Source organism: Lissotriton helveticus, chromosome 1_1 (assembly GCF_964261635.1).
Source record: "Lissotriton helveticus chromosome 1_1, aLisHel1.1, whole genome shotgun sequence".
Lineage (NCBI taxonomy): Eukaryota > Metazoa > Chordata > Amphibia > Caudata > Salamandridae > Lissotriton > Lissotriton helveticus.
The window spans coordinates 257,010,450-257,030,314 of NC_136057.1; the positions used below are offsets into that span (position 1 = coordinate 257,010,450).

General features: G+C 46.6%; 1 protein-coding gene across 3 annotated transcripts in view; it reads left to right on the forward strand.

The window, feature by feature from the left end:
- Positions 1–19,865, forward strand: part of PNLDC1 (PARN like ribonuclease domain containing exonuclease 1) — a 458,177-nt gene that overhangs the window by 307,595 nt on the left and 130,717 nt on the right. The window lies entirely within an intron of this gene.

Sequence of the window (19,865 nt, forward strand, 5' to 3'; positions counted from 1 at the left end):
TGTCCAGTTAAATGCTTGATTTTATGACTATGTAATCTTTAATATAAAAATATAAAAACGTGTACGACGCACTAAATATTCAATCCAGCACTCTTAAGGTCGGTGTGCCAGCGCTATCTGGGGCATAATACCCAAGTGCTCTGTCTTTTCTAATAGAGGCAGTTATTCTCTATTCGCGTAATGGAGGTGACTTCCAGATATGACCCATGCTATCACCATACAACCCAAAGTCTGCTTTGCCTTAAGAGTTCACCAACTCCTCCACGCTAAGTTAGTGCAATTGTAATTGTAAATGGTACTTATAGAGTGCACAGCTACTCAATAGAGTGCCACTGGCATTGTAAGACCTCAAGACAGACACTGACAGGGTAATTCTTCAGCGGGACACAAGGGCTCAGAACATTCATACCTGAGATGGTGGTAGCCAGTGTTCCAGGGAGGTCCGGGATGCTCCTTTGCGAGCTCCAGTCTCCCCTCTCTGACGGGCCATGGTCTTTTCTCAACATTGCATCTGGGCTTCTCAGTCCTGGATGGCCCGCATTGGTGTCATATGTCCTCTATATATCTCAACAAGACCTGACATACTAGGAGCAGTATATTATAGTTCAAAGGACCAGGGGTACATATTCTTCAAAACTCTACCCTGACAGGACAGTACAATAGTTACTTGCCTGTATGTCCCACTGTTAACAGTTTTCACTACACATCGTCATGTACCACAGTAAAAAAGACCTTGTGCGAAAAATGTGTAAGAGAGTGGGACAGCACCTCACGTTAGTAACTCCAAGGGGGCTGTTTGCATATATTTACCAGTATGCCCACACTTGTCATCATCGGTAACTTTTCACTCAAAAGAAAAGGTGAAAGAGTGAAGGTGAAAGGATTCCTCCAAGATGAGAAATCAAGGAGAACAAAGTCCGTGAAAAGACGGCACTATCAGTTCAAGACTCACTGAGTGCCCCTATGTTTCAAGAAACAATAAAGTGAGGAGATGCAATCCTCAATTAAAAAAAGGTACCGCTTACTTGCGCAGGAAACTTTATTCAATGCTGTAGGCGTCCTGCGGTAGTGAAGAAGTGTGGTTCAATGGTTAGAGCGGCAGACCTTGATGCAGGACTCTGGCCCGAGACCAGGGTTCGATTCCCGCCTCGGCGGGTCCCGGGCTCAAAATTCCTCGGACCTGATATTCTCGCCTCAGTGCCTATTCTAATCATGGGTCCCACGCTGCAACTCTGGGCAATAGCTTGCTTAGTCTCCACAACGGCCCCAACATCGCTGGGATGCCTGGTTTCACCATGGGGGTGCCCAGGAGTGGACACTACACAGGGAAAACCAGGAAGGGTTCCTACAGCGGTATGAGTACAGCGCCGGGAAACCTCTGGGTAGTTGCGCGCTATATAAGTACAAAGTTTTTTACGTTTACGTCCTCAGATAAAAATGGCATCTATATGGCCATTCACACAAATACAGGCCAACATGTTTCGTTGCCTACTGTCATTCCATCAACTTCATCAGGGCTAACATGGGACCATTCACCGCCTCGCTTATTGGTCACTCTAACCTGTGGTAACATGACAAACAAATTCTAATATACAATGTTCCAAGTGTAAATATAAACATCTCTAAGATAGCCCTCACTCCAAATGTATATGAAAATGTGTAATATACAATTACCGCATGGCTGCTGTAGTCCTTTGTACCTGCACACCACCACCAGGGACTCCGCGCCAAAAGTTTGAGGTCCCAATTGTAACTGCCAACGTCCGTCTCACCTAAAATCATGACAGGCCATACATTGAAGTTCTTGCCCTGCTAAAGGTAATTTCCCCTCAAACTCTAGTGCCCTCGTATGCCAACAGCACATTTGTTGGGATAACTGATTATTTATACTGTGCTAGCCAAATCACTTTTACTACAATTATTCTTTTAAATAAGGCAATCAATTACCTCCCCTGACTGACACCCATGTTACGTCTTAATGAGTGCACGCATCTACCACGCTGAGCCGGTAGTCTTCAAACGCCCTATTTTGAACTCGGGTAAATACAAATCAAAGAATGTACCCCGTGTCTCACCGGAAGTGCCCAGTGTCTCAACATCCCCTACTCCAGGGGTCTTCAAACTGTGGGGCGCGACCCCCAAGGGGGCCCTGGAGCAATGCAAAGGGGTTCGCGTCTTCACAGTGTCACTTCTGCCCTGGCCTCCAGGGCTTCAGCCCCCCTCCTCCCCCATCCTGTGTCTCAGCCCGGGCTGCTGCAGTGCAGCTCGCGCTCCTGGGGCCTCGGCTGGGCAGTGTCTAGAGTCTTCTCTCCGGCCCGAGTTTTCACAGGTCTTTAAAGACCATTAGCATATTTACATTCCTTTGTTAACTGATTATCATAGCTTAGTTTTTAGGTCTCGTGGCGTTGAACAGCGCGTAAGCGCTGTCTCGCCGGAGATCTATTGTTGCTGGGTCTGCTTCCCAGGAGACAGCACCTGGCTGCGCGCATTTCCTCTCCAAGGAGGCGATTTCAGCGGGCCACGCGAACGCTCTCGCTGTGGCCAGCTGCTGTCTCCTGGGAAGCTGCAACACCACACACGCATGCGCATTCACACAGACACACACACACACACACGAGCGCCCATGCACGCATGCACATACAGACACCCCCCCCACACATACACACACGCGCGCGCACACACACACACAAGTGCTCCCCCCCCCGTCGCACACAGATACACACACAAGTTCACCAAGACCCCCCCAGCCCTTTTCAACTTACCGGGCCAATCTCGGGGGACTCCGCCGCTGCGGCTCTTGCCAGCTGCTTTCCCGGGGCTCCCTCTTGGTCAACGGAGCCCCGCAACACTTGCGTAAACTCCTGCTGGCGGCCCCGGGGCGCTCCACCGCTCACAGGAGCTCCGGGCCGCGATACGCATTTACTCCGCCTGCCTCCTCTTCCAGTCCGGACGCGGCCCCGCCCCCGTCACAGGCGACATTGACTGACTTCCGGTGCGTGCGCCAATGGAGACACAAGACTGCTGAAAGGTGTGTTTTGAAGGAAGTTCATGTTACCCTTATTTTCCAGTCTTTTCATTGTCAAGTAATGTAGCGGTATTTGTTAGGGATAACATATTTTAAAAGTGTGAACTTAGTTTCAACCGAGGCGGCATAAAGAATGTAGCTTTGTATTTTTCTTCATGCCCAGTACCACACAATACACTTCCTGTATTCCAGTCTAGAGGCTAAGATTGTGTATCCAAATGCAGTGTTGTCAAAGTTGTTTTGTTTGTAGAATTATAATTAGTTATTTGTGAAAGTCAAAGGATACAGGCTTTACATTGTTTTTTAAGCCATTATATTATGGTGAATGCTTAGCTGTAAAAGCATTTTTTTGAAACAGAACACAAATACCTTTTCCACAGCACCTCCCGATATAGAATTAAAAAACTGTACTCTGTGTGCCACAATGGCTTCACCTGGTAGCGAAGAACAACACTTTCTGAGACGATATGTCCACAATCTGTAAGTTGTAGCAAACTTTTGTGATCAACCTACCAGACCATATTAAAAAATCATTTTCTGGTTCGAGAGGGTTTGGATGCCTAAGAAGGGACTATAAATTAGGGCCTGGACTTCGTAAATACAGCCACACATAACCCACACACACACAACCACTCACATGCACAACCCCACACACACACAACCCACACCACCCCCACAACCCACACCACCCCCACAACCCCCCCACCCTCCCCCCCACAACCTCCCCACCCTCCCCACCCTCCCCCACACCCCCCCACACCCCCCACACACACACATCCACACACACACACACCCACACCCACACCCACACCCACACACAACCCACCCACACACACACCCACAGACATCCACCCCCAGATAATACACGTATGTTTGTATGGATCTGAAGAAAACCCACATGGTTGGCAACAAAGTATGAACAGGAGATTTGCACATTTGTAATATTACATTTTATATATTTACAATCACGTTACATTCCACACATATTTACAATTTTATGCACAGAGAGGTCAAATAATTTGCCCAGAATCATGATTTTATTTTTTTTATTAAAATTGGCACAACTGCCACCGCACTTTATCTTCGGCAGCTGCGTGCCTTTGGTGCCTGGTGACATTCTTACCGAAAACTAACTCCCTTAGAGCCAGCCTTTTACTGGTAAGCATGGCACCAAATTTACAAAAGATATTTACAAAATCATAAGCTATTGTCATTATAAATTATAATAACTTTTATTTAAGTATTAATTATTTAAAAAAATTAAAAGCCATTGTTATTTGTAATATCAATACATCTAAGTCACGTACATACAACACAAATTGCAATAGAAATGTTATAGGTGTCACATTTGCGAAAGTTAAAAATATTGGCATTGTCATACACAATACCAATAACTCAAACTTTAATGCTGCGAGACCTATTGCATTGTAAATGCTTGTTTTATGGTTCCAGTACCCCCTGGGCCCCCACTCTGCCTATTCCTTACATTGGTATTTTTACACTTACTGCTGTAGTGTGAGAATGCATTTAATGAAAAGAAATGTAAAGTTGGGTTGCCAAAAGAAACATGCCTGCTGTGTGTTGTGTTTAAAGATCCTGCAGAGACCTGCTCTTGACACTAAATTGAGTTATAAATAAAAAAGTATGTATTAATTAGTTATGTGACTTTTCTGTCTTTATTCTCTTTATATATTAGTCATGGATCATTGAGGCATCCCTAGAACACAATTAAAAGTGCTTTCTATTTATATTTGCTGTTCTAAGTATTCACAGATCAGTGCAAAAAATACAGCTGTAGGTGACTGCTTATTTCTGGGCCATCAAAATAATGAGCTGGTAACCCTAATCATTAGACTGGAAGTTTGTTGCAGGATCAGCACATTATTTATTTCCTCCACCCTCGAACCCTGATTAATGCCATTATAGCAATAGTTTAACTTAAATCTGAAACCCTACGCTTCAAGTTTCTGGTAATGCACCCTTCTTTCAGACTACTAGGCATGGGCGGATTTTGCGGATCCACGATCCGCGGATTTGCGGATCGTGTATCCGCAAAATCGGCGGATTTGCTGATTTGCGGATCCGTGGATTTGCCCTGCTGCAGTGCTGAATGAGTCACTGATTTTGAGCTTCAACTAGTTCCAGCGACCATGTGTGTGTTACTATGCAATCGCCCCGAGGGGCGCAGGGGTCACTTGGGTGAGCTGTCCATCATAGTGGGTCAATGGCGGGAAGACGGTGCACACTGCGAGTGTGTGGGGGGGGGGCTTCCATGCGAGTGCACAATCATGCACAGCCGATTTTCGACGGTAGATTTGGGAAGAAGGCACACATGCCCAGCCTCGACGACGCTCACGATTGTTTTTGGGCTGATGAATGAGTCACTGAATTTCAGCTTCAACTAGTTCCAGCGACCATGTGTGTGTTACTATGCAATCGCCCCAAGGGGCGCAGGGGGTCCCTTGGGTGAGCTGTCCATCATAGTGGGTCAATGGCGGGAAGACGGTGCACACTGCGAGTGTGTGGGGGGGGCTTCCATGCAAGTGCACAATCATGCACAGCCGATTTTCGACGGTAGATTTGGGAAGAAGGCACACATGCCCAGCCTCGACGACGCTCACAATTGTTTTTGGGCTGATGAATGAGTCACTGAATTTCAGCTTCAACTAGTTCCAGCGACCATGTGTGTGTTACTATGCAATCGCCCCGAGGGGCGCAGGAGTCCCTTGGGTGAGCTGTCCATCATAGTGGGTCAATGGCGGGAAGACGGTGCACACTGCAAATGTGTGGGGGGGGGGCTTCCATGCAAGTGCACAATCATGCACAGCCGATTTTCGATGGTAGATTTGGGAAGAAGGCATACATGCCCAGCCTCGACGACGCTCACGATTGTTTTTGGGCTGATGAATGAGTCACTGAATTTCAGCTTCAACTAGTTCCAGCGACCATGTGTGTGTTACTATGCAATCGCCCCGGGGGGTGCAGGGGTCCCTTCAGCTCCTGGCCACAGGAACAGCACGATGATTGCGCTCGTGAAAGTCAAGGATGCAAAGGCCTCTATCCAGCATCACAGGCACAGCTGATTTTCGACGGTAGATTTGGGAAGAAGGCACACATGCCCAGCCTCGACGACGCTCACGATTGTTTTTGGGCTGATGAATGAGTCACTGAAGTCACAGGAAGGGCCTGTTGTAACTATTTTACGATGGCGCCGGCAAGCTGCCAGCGCCATCCTAAAATAGTTACTAAATTAGCTTCAACAGGAAGCTCTAATAGATAAAATAAAGCAGGTGCTCGAGCACCTGCTTTATTTTATCTATTAGAGCTTCCTGTTGAAGCTAACTTAGTAACTATTTTAGGATGGCGCTGGCAGCTTGCCGGCGCCATCGTAAAATAGTTACAACAGGCCAGCCAGGCTTCAACTTTTGCCCCCGGAATCCGCCGCTCGCGGATTTGCGAATTCTCGGCAAATTCGCGGGAGTTCGCGGATCGCGAATTTACCGAAAATTCGCAAAATCCGCAAGCCGAACGGATTTTGCGCTAACCACTACAGACTACTCACTTCTCGTTCTCGCCTTCACTTTCACGTTCACCCTGCACTCCCAGCGCTCACAATGCACTCGCACTGATCACCATGCACTCGCACTGATCACCATGCACTCGCACTGATCACCATGCACTCGCACTGATCACCATGCACTCGCACTGATCACCATGCACTCGCACTGATCACCATGCACTCGCACTGATCACCATGCACTCGCACTGATCACCATGCACTCGCACTGATCACCATGCACTCGCACTGATCACCATGCACTCGCACTGATCACCATGCACTCGCACTGATCACCATGCACTCATACCGATCACCATGCACTCATACCGATCACCATGCACTCATACCGATCACCATGCACTCATACCGATCACCATGCACTCATACCGATCACCATGCACTCATACCGATCACCATGCACTCACACTGATCACCATGCACTCACACTGATCACCATGCACTCACACTGATCACCATGCACTCACACTGATCACCATGCACTCACACTGATCACCATGCACTCACACTGATCACCATGCACTCACACTGATCACCATGCACTCACACTGATCACCATGCACTCACACTGATCACCATGCACTCACACTGATCACCATGCACTCACACTGATCACAATGCACTCACACTGATCACCATGCACTCACACTATTCACATGCTGACCCTGCACTCACACGGATCACCCTGCACTCACACGGATCACCCTGCACTCACACGGATCACCCTGCACTCACACGGATCACCCTGCACTCACACGGATCACCCTGCACTCACACGGATCACCCTGCACTCACACGGATCACCCTGCACTCACACGGATCACCCTGCACTCACACGGATCACCCTGCACTCACACGGATCACCCTGCACTCACACGGATCACCCTGCACTCACACGGATCACCCTGCACTCACACGGATCACCCTGCACTCACACGGATCACCCTGCACTCACACGGATCACCCTGCACTCACACGGATCACCCTGCACTCACACGGATCACCCTGCACTCACACGGATCACCCTGCACTCACACGGATCACCCTGCACTCACACGGATCACCCTGCACTCACACGGATCACCCTGCACTCACACGGATCACCCTGCACTCACACGGATCACCCTGCACTCACACGGATCACTCTGCACTCACACGGATCACCCTGCACTCACACGGATCACAGTGCACTCACACTGATCGCCATGCACTCACAACATTCACCCACTCACCCTGCACTCACAGAGATCACAATGCACTCACACTGATCACAATGCACTCACATCATTCACCCGCTCACCCGCTCACCCTGCACTCACAGTGATCACTCTGCACTAAACATTCGCTTGCATTCTTCACTCTGTACCTCACCCTGCAGTCACACGAGCACACTTCTCACCCTGCACTCATGTGACACTTCACTCACCTGTCCCCCCCCCCTTACTGCTCAATCTGTAGCTCACTCAAACAAGGCCATCACTAACCATGCACTAAATCGTCCCATTCTGCACTTACAGCCGAACCCAAATTCATATGGTCACCTCACTCACCCTGCAGCCACTCCTTTTATCCTACTTACACACTTTTGCATTGCTCACCGTGCAGTCACATGGGCACTCTTGTCACCCCCACAGTGCAGAAGGTTAAAGTGCCTGGTACAAAGAAGATGTACCATGCACACCACTGAACTGAGTGTGAGTAAACTGAGTAGCGCTATAAAAAAGTGAAATGTTTGTCAGACAGGTGCTATAGAGAGATGAGGTGTATTGTTGGTGAGTGGTAGTGAGGGAATTCATGGAAAAGGTGGAAAGATTGTTGCACCGTGTGCGACCAGCTTGGACAAACCCTGGCTGGGAGTGTTACCCCCCCCCCCCCCACCCCCCCCGAAGTTCGGGTCTAGTGGATTCCCTGCTTCTGCCTATTATTATTTACATTTGTAGTGCGCTACTGTTACCAAAAGGTGTCCTGGGGCTAATAACCATCTGCCTGCAACAATGTGAGAGAGGGATCCGGGGTTGGGAGAGTAGAAAAGAGAGGGATGGAAGGAAGGGGGTGGGAGGAAAGGGGCATGGGTAAACTGCTTAACTCTGCACAAGACCGCAAGGGTTTGAAGGGACCCTTGCTGCTCCCGGCCATGGCCAGGTGAGCTTCTAATGTGGCAGCGCGTATTCCTGCGGATTGGGAGGCCCTTCAGAGAGGTTGACTAGACATCTTTCTGATGTTAATTGCTGTATTTTGGTTATAAACTGGTGCTGATGGGGTGAAATCTTTCCTCAGTATTACTGTGTTTAAAAAAAATCTAAATGATAAAGCAATGCTACCCCAAAATACGCAGCATCACAGAACATTATTTACATTTTCTACTCACACAATTTAGTCAAGCCTGTCGCATAGTTTGGTCCTCACCTTCCTCATAACCTAGAGGTTTAGAAATTTTTGTCAGGAGGGGGTCCTTACGATTGAAAATGTTGACAGGGGGGTCTCGGCATCCGAAAGTTTGAAGACCTCTGCCCTACTCCCTTCTCAAAACACCTCTAAGAATTCGCTCCTTCCCTCTTAGCACATCAGCGGCGTGTGTACTCGCTCAGTGCTCCGTCCCGATAATCTTTAGCTGGACACGAGCGTTTGTTTATCCAGAGCCTGGGGGTCACGCCCCCGTAAGTCTGAGCCCCGGATGTTAGTTCCGCTACGGCTCATGCGTGGTTTCCTTGTACAGCGGCTGCCAATGCTAAAGTCCCGCTAGTACTTAGAAAAGCACACATTCTGATGCTATATTCGTGTACCTCATTAACGTAACTCCTAAAGTGACTCACTTAAAAAAAAAAAGACTTTCACATTGAGTCAAGAGCAAACCACGATGTAGGCATGCAATTAAAGGGATAATTGTTTTTATTTCTATCTCTTGTCAATCATCCATCTTAAACACCTGAATCGCCACAGTTTCCTCAAACTGCATAAACGGTCCAAACACATGTGTTAACCTCATCTATATCCTAAACTTCTTTTTGTCGTAAAAAAATTAATTCTGGAATTTTTTTCTACTCATAATTAGTCACAGGGCAGATTTGTGAGACTTTCAGGGTGAAAGAAGAGTCGTCATAAAGTTAAAAAATCTGCCCAAGAAAAATCCTCCGAGTTCAAAGACACAAATCTTCATATTTATACAGGGACTTCTCCCACTCCTACAGTCAATAGTAACCACTCTCCTAAAGGACCCTTCCCCTCCACCTAAGGATGTATGTCCTCTCACAGCTCCATGCAGCAATCGTCCTTGGCACAATGAATCAGCGCTATGGCCCAGTCTCTGTGGTGCCCACCTACATGCACACAGGGGTCACTGACCACAGCACCCCATGGGCGACGGGCTGCACTTCACAGTGGCCCCCTCCAGGTACACTGGATTCCTGACTACAGTTCTCACACACCAGGGCGATGTTCTTAGCTTCTGCAGGATCGGGCAGACAACCCTCATTCATACAACAGCCCCGACTGGACTGGGTGTCTCACACTTAGGTCACTGGGGTATACTGGATAGGATCTCATCTGGGCTTCACTCCCTCCAGGCACTCTCACAGAGCTATCTGATCTTGGCCGGTCTTAGCAGGCTGACCGAAGTCTGGTACACCAGGCTCAGAGCAGGTAGCTTTGACTTCCGGGGTGATGTCCCCTTAGTTGGAAGGGTAACTGACAGACCTTGTTCCCCAGTCCTGTTTCCAGCAGTAAGAAATCTTGACGATCCTCCCTCTTTTGTAAAGACTGTGCTGGTCAACAAAGTATGGGGAACATGCTCCCATATTTATACTCTAAATCAAGAAACATCTTTGACACCTACAAGAGCACCTACAAATCTGCCCTCAGACACGACTGACCTCAAGTCAGAGCCACCAAATGCTCTGTGCTCACCACCTGCATAGAAAGCAGCACCAACAGCGACAAGGAGGTTTTGCTATGCTGAAAGGCTTCACCTCTCCAGCAGCAAGCATCAGCAGTGTAACCTCTCTAAGGACCTCCGAACCAAGCTGTCCCTATTCATCAGCAACAAGATCACCATCTTCTACGAAAACCTCAAATCCCCGCCCCCAACGGACCCTTGAAGCCCTCCTGCCCCTCTCTACTAACACACAGAGGACCATCCTGACCCGTAACACACCATTGCCACTTGAGAAACCATAACACCCAGAATCCATACACTCGGGAGCACCCTCTGACTCCTGTCTTCACCATTTCTGGACTCCAAGGACTGGACCCCATCAGCACAGCCCTCACCCGAATCTTCAATGACTGGCTTATCAAAGCCACCTACCTGGAAACATGCCACAGTACTTCCCCCTCCCCCCACCTGTCAAGAAACCTTTAGCAGACCCAAAGACGCTAGACAACTACAGAACAATCATCCTGCTACAGTATCTGCCTAAAGCACACAAGGTCCCACACTTTGCTGGATTTGCACTTTTGTTCTGACAGGCTGCACCCAGTTTATAAGCCTGTCCCCATTCACCTCAGATGCTGTCGACCTTATTTGCAACATTCCACAGATATCCTCAGTTAGCGCCATCGTTTTCAACTCTTATATGATCCCACTCGCCTGCATCATCTGCCCCCATAGAATCAACATCACATCCTATGCTGACGACATCCACCTCATATTCTTCCTTCCGACTAAATGCCAACCGGACCAATGCCAAGATGGCCGCCAGGTAGGAGCTCTTCTTCAGAGCTCCCGGGTTGGGGATCACCAAATCGGTATCTATCCCTGGATAACCCGGCCATCCACCTCGCGCTGCAACCCTCTACAGAAACACTACAAGCTGCGATCCTGGTGCAACAAGTTTTGAGTTTCCAGATATTGGGCTTACCTATTTCGATGATCTCTGGGAGAGGGTTGCCGCTTTCCCCCCGTCGCCGACCGTCTTGCCTCACGCTCGTGGAGTAACAACGGCGCCCTACTGAGAAGCGGACCCTCGATTGCTACTGGAGGGATCGTCCAACTAAACTTCAATGGTGCTCTGGTGAGGAGCTGGCTGCGCTCGCCGTGACGTCCTCAGCCAGAGTAGATGCTGATGCAGAGCCCGCCCATCGCCCGCATCTGATGCCGAGTCTGGTGCCGGTGTTTCAGCCTGCCTCTGATGCCTGTTGAGACCGTCCTCCGCCTGCCTACAGTGCCGAGCTTTGAGCATTTAAAGAAATTTGTGCCCGATATTTGATGCCAGCTTGAGCCTGCCTCCCGCCTGCCTGTGGTGCTGTGTGGGACTGGAGTTGGATGCCGGTGTCGAGCCTGCCTTCCGTTTGCCTCTGATGCTGTCATTCTTCACGGCGCTCCAATGTAGAGCCGAGCCCGCTTCCCGCCTGCCTGTAATTACGGTTTGATGCTGGTGTTAAGCCAGCCATCTGCCCGCCTCTGATGCAGTTTCCTCATGGCACCCCACGCTGGCTACTATGATTGTTGGTGAGTTGAGAGACGCTTGCTGTTTTTTGTCATAGCCTCCCAGACCTACGGACGGTGGGCCCGAGGCTAGCTACCATGACTGTAGGGATGTTCTTTTTGTGCGCCACTTAAGAGGCTCTTGCTCTGTATACACCCTAGGATTGTAACTGTCTAAGACGGCCATCTTAACCTTTTATGTGCTGGTTCATCCACTTTAATGACGCTTGCATCATGCAGTAGAAGCTGTCCTCATTTGCCCACTCCTAGTAAGTGAAAGAGGACTGAACCATGCTTTCACATCAATAGAAAGAGGACTGGGCCAGAAGCTACCCGATAGAACAGAATAACAGAAAGAAGACCTTTACAGAGGCCATCTTAGTGTATGGGCTTTGTTCTACCGCCCTCTCAACCTACTCTACTGAATGTGACCTGGTAAACCCCCAACCGGGCCTGGGCATATGTCTAACAGCCCTTGTACTTGCTTTTAGCTGCTCATTCAGATGGTCCATCTAGGCTCGGCTGCACTTTTTCATAAGCAAACCTTGATAGTAGGGCAGACCTGCGTATATATTTCACAACGCAAACCGAACGCTGAGGCGGCAATCCCATTACTCTTCCCCAGCATGGCAGAGCCCTGCCTAACCTCCACTGGGGATAATTACTACACCGTTATCTATCCTCCTAATCTCTCCGAATCCGCATCCAAATCCTTTAAACACTCCATCCTGAAAAGTCATCCAGAGACCCTGATATCTGATCATCGTCTCTGCGTTAACCAGGGCACGGTCATCAAAGACCTCATCTTCTATTCCAGGAAAACATTCATCTGGCGCAATGCCTCCTCGAGCCTCCTCAAAGTAAAGCCAGGAACATCCCTCACAGAAAAAAACTCTCAATCACTCCATCTGCAACCCTGCGTGCTGATCTTACCATCACATTATACAACATCGGCATTATCTTAATTTCAAGGGCCTCCCCAAAAACCTCATCAAATTTGCAGACCTCTTCACCCTCCTTAAAAACATGTTCACAACCCGTCTCAGTCCACGCTTCTGCCACTCCACCTCTCGATCGATCTGCCCAGTGTGCCTTGCCTCGCACCAAACACTCCTGCCAGTGACCTTGTCACTGGGCAGCCCGGCCCTGACACCCTGCCACCAACGCATGCCAACCACTGCACGCCCACATCACCGAACCTAGACCTTCAAGCGATTCCCACTCCGTTGGCTTCCGAAACTCCCCCTAGGGCCCACTTCACATGCCAACCCAGCCCCGCTATCACGCATCTAGCACATACCAATAACTATAACTATACCCCCAGAAGCGTGTCTAAACCATCAACCTTCATCCCAAGGAATCTTCCTGTACTCCGGGATACGGAAACTCCTACTAGGGCCTACCATACTGGATTACCTTTCCACACCCCTTGCCTGCTGAACTGCACCTGAGCTGAGCGCTGGAGGACTGTCATACAGCGACCTGTGTTCGTGCTGAAGCGCATTTGAAAGCGCTACTTTTCGCCGGACCCGCTTCGCGGGTCCCGCTTCACTGGGACAGCTCCTTGCTGCAACTGTCATCTGAGGAATAAGGGCTTGAGGCACTCAGGGCTGCGAGCGTGCAGACTGCTGGACTCCAACTCCCAAGAGTCCCAGCAGCTGCCTCACCGATCCCACCTGGTGACGCTCTCCCTCAAGGCCACGCCCCCTTTTAAGGGCAGTCAATAAAAAGAGTTTTCGAACCCCGCTGCGCGGGAGCGCGCGGGTAGCGCCCGGGAGAAGCCCGGGACAAGGGCGGGCCCTCTGTGGCCCTCAGTGGCCGAGGTAGGCCGGGCTGGGCCCCGGTATCTTGACTCTTCAGTCGTATGTGTATATATACTAGTCTGCGTTATTATATTGGTTGGTAACGCTAATGCTGACAGAAATATTGGCATAGAGTAGTAGACTGTTAGTATCTCTCTCACTTCATTTCATTTTGTGTATTATTTTTAACTGTTATTTTATAAGTTTGGGACCTTTATTGTAGGCTTTGTTATATCTTTAATAAGATGGAGGCTAAGACATTACGATCTGGGAAGGTTGTAATGGAGAATCTTGGTACAACACACGGTCCGATTCATTTGAAAAAAAAAACACAAACTAACGGTGCTATTATGAAAGGTCAGTTGCATTTAAATCAAATTTGGGAAAAAAGCTTAGATAGATCGCTTGAAGCTTCCAGGAAATTTGATAATGATTCAGTACAGCAATTAAATCCCTGCATAAGTAAGGTGGAAGGTAGTGAGGTGACTCCCATGGTGGAAATAAAGAGATCACTAAGCCAGTCTAAGGTGGCGGTTCTGCCAATTAGTTCTGAACATATGGCTGTGGTTGATCCCCCGTTAACATCGCAATCACTGATACATGATGTCTACAAGGGGAATGATATTTTGGACGATGATAAGGGTGATGTGTCCATAGCCACTAGTATTGATCTTGAACTCTGTGGAAGATATGTGGAAAAGTCATCTCTGCCTCCCACTGTAGTTAATAAAACGCTAATTGGAGAAACACCGTCTGGTCTGCTATTATATAGCAGTACCCCTTCTGTCAAATCCACAGATAACTTATCTCCACTGAGCAATGATCAATCCCGTCATTTTAATCTATCGGGGATTTGTCCTCTTACATCTTCAAGTTACCCAATGAATGATAAACCCATCTCTGAGTCACTCATAGCCTTGGAGCAAATTTTGTCTTCCATTCTATTGTTAATGGGTAAATTTGCTGTAAATTCTGATTGTATTCTATCCTCTGTTACTGAAATACTACAAGTATTGTTGGCACAAAATGTGAAAAAAGTTGTAAATGAACCTGTGTCTTTAGTGGCCCCTTCTAACCCTGAGCCTGTTGTACATCAAGAGGCTATTTCCTCTACTGAAGGGAAGGGAATTGCGCCATTGGGATTACCAATGGAGCAGGAGACTTGTAAGCCCACTATTCCATGCTCTTCATCGGTCCCGCTTTTGGGAACGGAAACATCCCTAGTTGAGCAGGTAGAGAATGTGTGTCAAGAAGCTCAAACAGGGGCCCATGATCTCTTTCCCATTTTTGTGCCAGATAAAAAGGTGCCAGAAAGTCTCTCTGGGTCTCCCCGAGTTTCCAAAATGACAACAAGAGTAAAAAAGGGGAAACCGATGCGTAAATACAAAAAGAAAAGACCTAGACAAATTATTTTTCCAAAACATGTAATAACTGAAATGCCCGCTTCCATAGGAAGAGGGCATAGTCCCCGTTCTGTTATGCTGGATAATGTAGAGCCGGAAGGTATCTTAAATGACTCCAATGATACCCCAGCTGAAGTAACTACGAATGGGGTGATTTTTGGATTAGTAACTGAGGCCACAGATGATGCAACTCCGAATTTGTTGATTTCTGGGTCTGCAAGTGGTGCCCATGTTTCCCAACCTATGAATGTGACTGACAGACATTCTTCAATAGTAACAAGAGTATTTAATCCCACAGCCCCTATTTTTCTGCCTCAGGTGGAAGTACCCAGAAATGTTTCTCAACAGACATCTAAGGGTACTACTTCCTATGTGGATACTTTGTTACTGGATTTTTTGCCCTTACTTGATTCTGATTTGAGAATGAATAGATCTTGGCTACTAAGCTGTTTTAATGAAATTGAAAGCTTAAAGTTGGTCCAGACAAATGATATTGATTTAGTTTTTCCTATAAGAAATATAAATGGCCAACGAACAAGGGTCAAGTTTTATTCAAAAATTATTGCTAATCTGGTCCTTCAACAAGCAGAAGCCTTTCAACGTAGAGGCATTGACGTGTTACCTTTTGTTAACAAAAACATATGTTATTCTTTCGTTGAAGGAATCACAAGGTTATCCTCTGGTCAGGATGATTATCCTGTAGGTAATAATGACCTGAAAATTTGGCTTTCCAGAGGTAAACGTATGGTTTCACAGGTTTTGCCTTTAACGGGTAACACGGATAACCCTCTAGATGAAGATGCTTCAAGGTGGAACTGGTTACCGGGAGTTCTCTCAAACACCACCTCGAGAAACCCACGATCATCTTCATATCTTTAACCAGTGTTTAAATATAGTGTCTTGGAATGCTGCTGGATTGTCTAACTGTCCGGAGAAATTTGATTATCTTCTTTCTCTGAAGGCAGATATGTACTGTATACAAGAAACATGGTGTGATACTCTCCCGTATGGGGGGAATGATTACTTCATCCTAGAAGCCGCTGCAACGTCTTCCAAAAGGGGCCACGCTAAAGGTGGAATTGCTTGTTTGCTATCTAATACATTACAATGGCAATTCTCACACCAAAAGGATGAAAGTAATCTATTTCAATCTATAACCATTTCTAATCTGGATACTGTTGTACAACGGTCGTCGTTTATAATATTAAATGCCTACATCCCTCCTGAAGATATTTTTACTCCAGTGTTAAAACGTATGTTTGCCTACATAAAGCAGGTATTAGAGGTGGATGACCCACCGTACTTATTACTGGTGGGGGACTTAAATTGTAAAGTGTCCAATACTTCCCTAGACCTGTTTCGTAACAAAGTAAAAGAAGAAGTTTTTAATATTCCCCAAGCTTGCTTGCCTAATAATATAAAAACGAATAAAAGGGGCAAGATCCTTCTTGGGGAGCTTAGTGCTATGGAGGGAATTATTATAAATGGTAGAATGCCCTCTGATTCCCCTGCTAATTATACACATGGCTCTATCAGGGGTGAATCCATTTTGGATTATGCAATAACAGATTTTGATACGTTCTCTTGTTTTAAAGATCTGGTAATTACACATACCCCTCTGAGTGACCATAAAATTATTAAACTAACTGTCTCATTAATACCCCCGGAATCTGACCGCTGGTCTCTAATGAATAAAGGCTTTTCTATCAATTGCGTTTCTGGGAGATGTTATTGGGGTATCAACTCTAATAATAATGTACAAAACATCCTTATTCAATTTCTAACTAATCTTGACTCTTGGCAAGGTAGGGAATTTATATTCCTTGAAACGCTTATCCTAAAAATCACTGAAATGGCTAGGAGTAAAGGAAAGATTAAAAAGAAATACTTCTCTCCTAGTCCTTTATTAAAGTTAAATAAAGAGATTAACAAACTTGTTAGGACGCAATATCTATTCAGATCAGGAGAAATTGGGAGACAGCTAGCGTTACTAAAGCGAAGGAGGGTGAGATTGAGAGCCAAATTAAAAAGAGACAAAGAAGATATGGTATGGATCAGTCTAAGAGAAGCATCTTGGTGTAAAAACTCTAGAGCTTTTTGGTCCATAATAAGACAAGGATGTGGGTCTGTTAAAACATCCACTCCCACTGTTATTACTGAAGATGTCTGGATCCAATATGTGCTCACCTTATATGCATCCAATGGAGCAGGCGGGGACACTTGGGTTCCAGACGGTAACATTGATGATAAAATGGAACTCCCCACTGAGTACTCCATAGCCACCGCAATTAAGAGCATGCGTTCTTCTGGGGCTATGGGTCCAGATGAAGTGCCCATGTCTATAATAAAGCAAGACGTAACAAATTGGAGCAGGATCCTGCTTCCTGTGTTTCAGGCATGCTTCAAAAAGCGAACAGTTCCTGACTCTTGGCGGGGAAGTATTTTAATCCCAATTTTTAAAAAAGGAGACCGTGAGAATCCTGCTAATTATCGCCTAATTGCGTTATTAGATGCGATTGGAAAAATCTTCGCTAAACTGCTATTAATATTAATAACAGACTGGGCTTTTGTAAATAATGTTATTCCCAGGGAACAGACAGGCTTCCGAAAAGAGCATGGAACTTTAGATAACCTAACTATGTTGCATGTAATTACGGACAAATACGTGCGTGTTCGTGGTGGGGGCATATATGCAGCATTTATTGATTTCTCCGCAGCGTTCGATAGGGTTGACCGACCGACGCTGTGGAGAAAATTGATGTCATTTGGTATGCCGCGATACTTATTGGAGTTAGTTATGTCCCTGCACTGTAACACCTGGTGTAAGGTGCTACAAGGCGGAGAAAGGGGTCTTACGCAAGCAATCCCCTCACGCAATGGGTTAAAACAGGGTTGTATACTAGCACCCACATTGTTTTCCCTGTACATGGCCGATCTGCCTACGGTAATTGCAGAAAGTGATGGTTTCGCCCCAGTAATTGGAGGGACTGCCGTATCTATTCTAATGTATGCTGACGACATACTAATTTTAGACTTGACTCCTAAGGGTCTCGCTAATCGTCTCCATACTTTGAATGATTTCGCGGAAAAACACTGTATGAAAATTAATAGTTCTAAAACCAAGATCATGTGCATCTTTGGTAAAAAGAAGTGCAGATCGAGGAACTATAATTGGTCATTAAGCGGAGAAAAACTTGAAGTAGTTAACTCCTATACATTTTTGGGCAAAATTATATCTTCTAACCTTAGTGAGAAGCCTCACATTGAAAATAACTCTAGAAAGGCAACTGCCCACGGTATGGGATTATGTTCATTATATAATGCGACAGGGAAGAGGCACTTCTCCTCTTGCTTGGAGGTGTTTCGTGCGAAGATTCCTGCCACCCTTCTTTATGGAATAGAATTGGTGGATCTAAAGCAATGGGATTTTATGCAAAAAGTGGAGGGAAAGGTATTAAGGAAAATCTCCTCACTTAATTCAGCCTGCTCCACGACTTCCTGCAGACTAGAATTTGGTCTGCGAAGTTGCTGGGCCCAAGGGCTGGCCGCTCTTGTGAGGTGGATAGCTTCCCTGGCCAGAGCTAAACCAGGAACCCTACGTGAACTCATAAAAAAAGAGCTTTTAGGTACCTTTAATGAGTTTTCGCAGCTGGTGAAAAATTTTAGAAAAGCTGTTGTACTACTGGAATTAGATGAAAGTATGTTATTTTCTATTTCTCCATTAGAATTAAAGCAAAAGCTAAAAAGTAGGTCCTGGGAACTATGCTTTAAGATGGATATACTGGCCCAACAGAAGTATAAAGAAAGGGAAGCTCTGGTCCTAACTTATACACCTAAACTTGCACAACAATATTTAAGGTGGAATATACCTCATGGTGTTCGTAGGATATGGTTCCTCTTACGCCATAACTTGCTTCCACTTAATACACTTCTTGCAAAATGGTATGATGTGACACCTTTATGCAATCTATGCAATAATGCTGCTCAAGACCTCAACCACGTATTGTTTGTTTGCCCGATATTACATGTATGGCGCAAAAAATGGATAAAACCTATCTGTTTACAGTTGGGAATTTTGAATATAAAAATGTTTTGCCATGCTCTGTACTGCCCGCCTAACGAAATGTTCTGTTCCAGATTATTTAATTATTTTAAAGGATTTTTAGATATATATTAATATGAGTTTGGGAGATGCTGCGGAGTTTATTATTTGCTTATATTTACTTGTTACTTCTGAAGTTGTCTGTATCGTGTCCTTATTTTGTTATTTGATATTATGTATGTTATTTTATGTGGCCCTCGATGAGAGCCAAATCATAATAAATAAAACTTTGAACTTTGAACTTTAAAAAAAAAAAAAAAAAAAAAAAAAAAAAAATACTGGTATGGAAACGCCTAATAGAGCCCAGAACTTTGGTCGAGTTAGCCCCTCCACTAAGCCACACACACAGTCAGACAAAATCACCCCCCCCCCCTTTCGGCCCCCTGCCCACAAGATTTTCCCTCTCGTCACACCGATCGACCTAGCCCCCCTCACTCCGTCCGAATAGCGCGCCTGCAACCGGCACTCAGCCCGCCTAAATCCACCTCTAGGCTGCCAGCACACACTATCAGGACCGCTCCCTTACAACTGGCC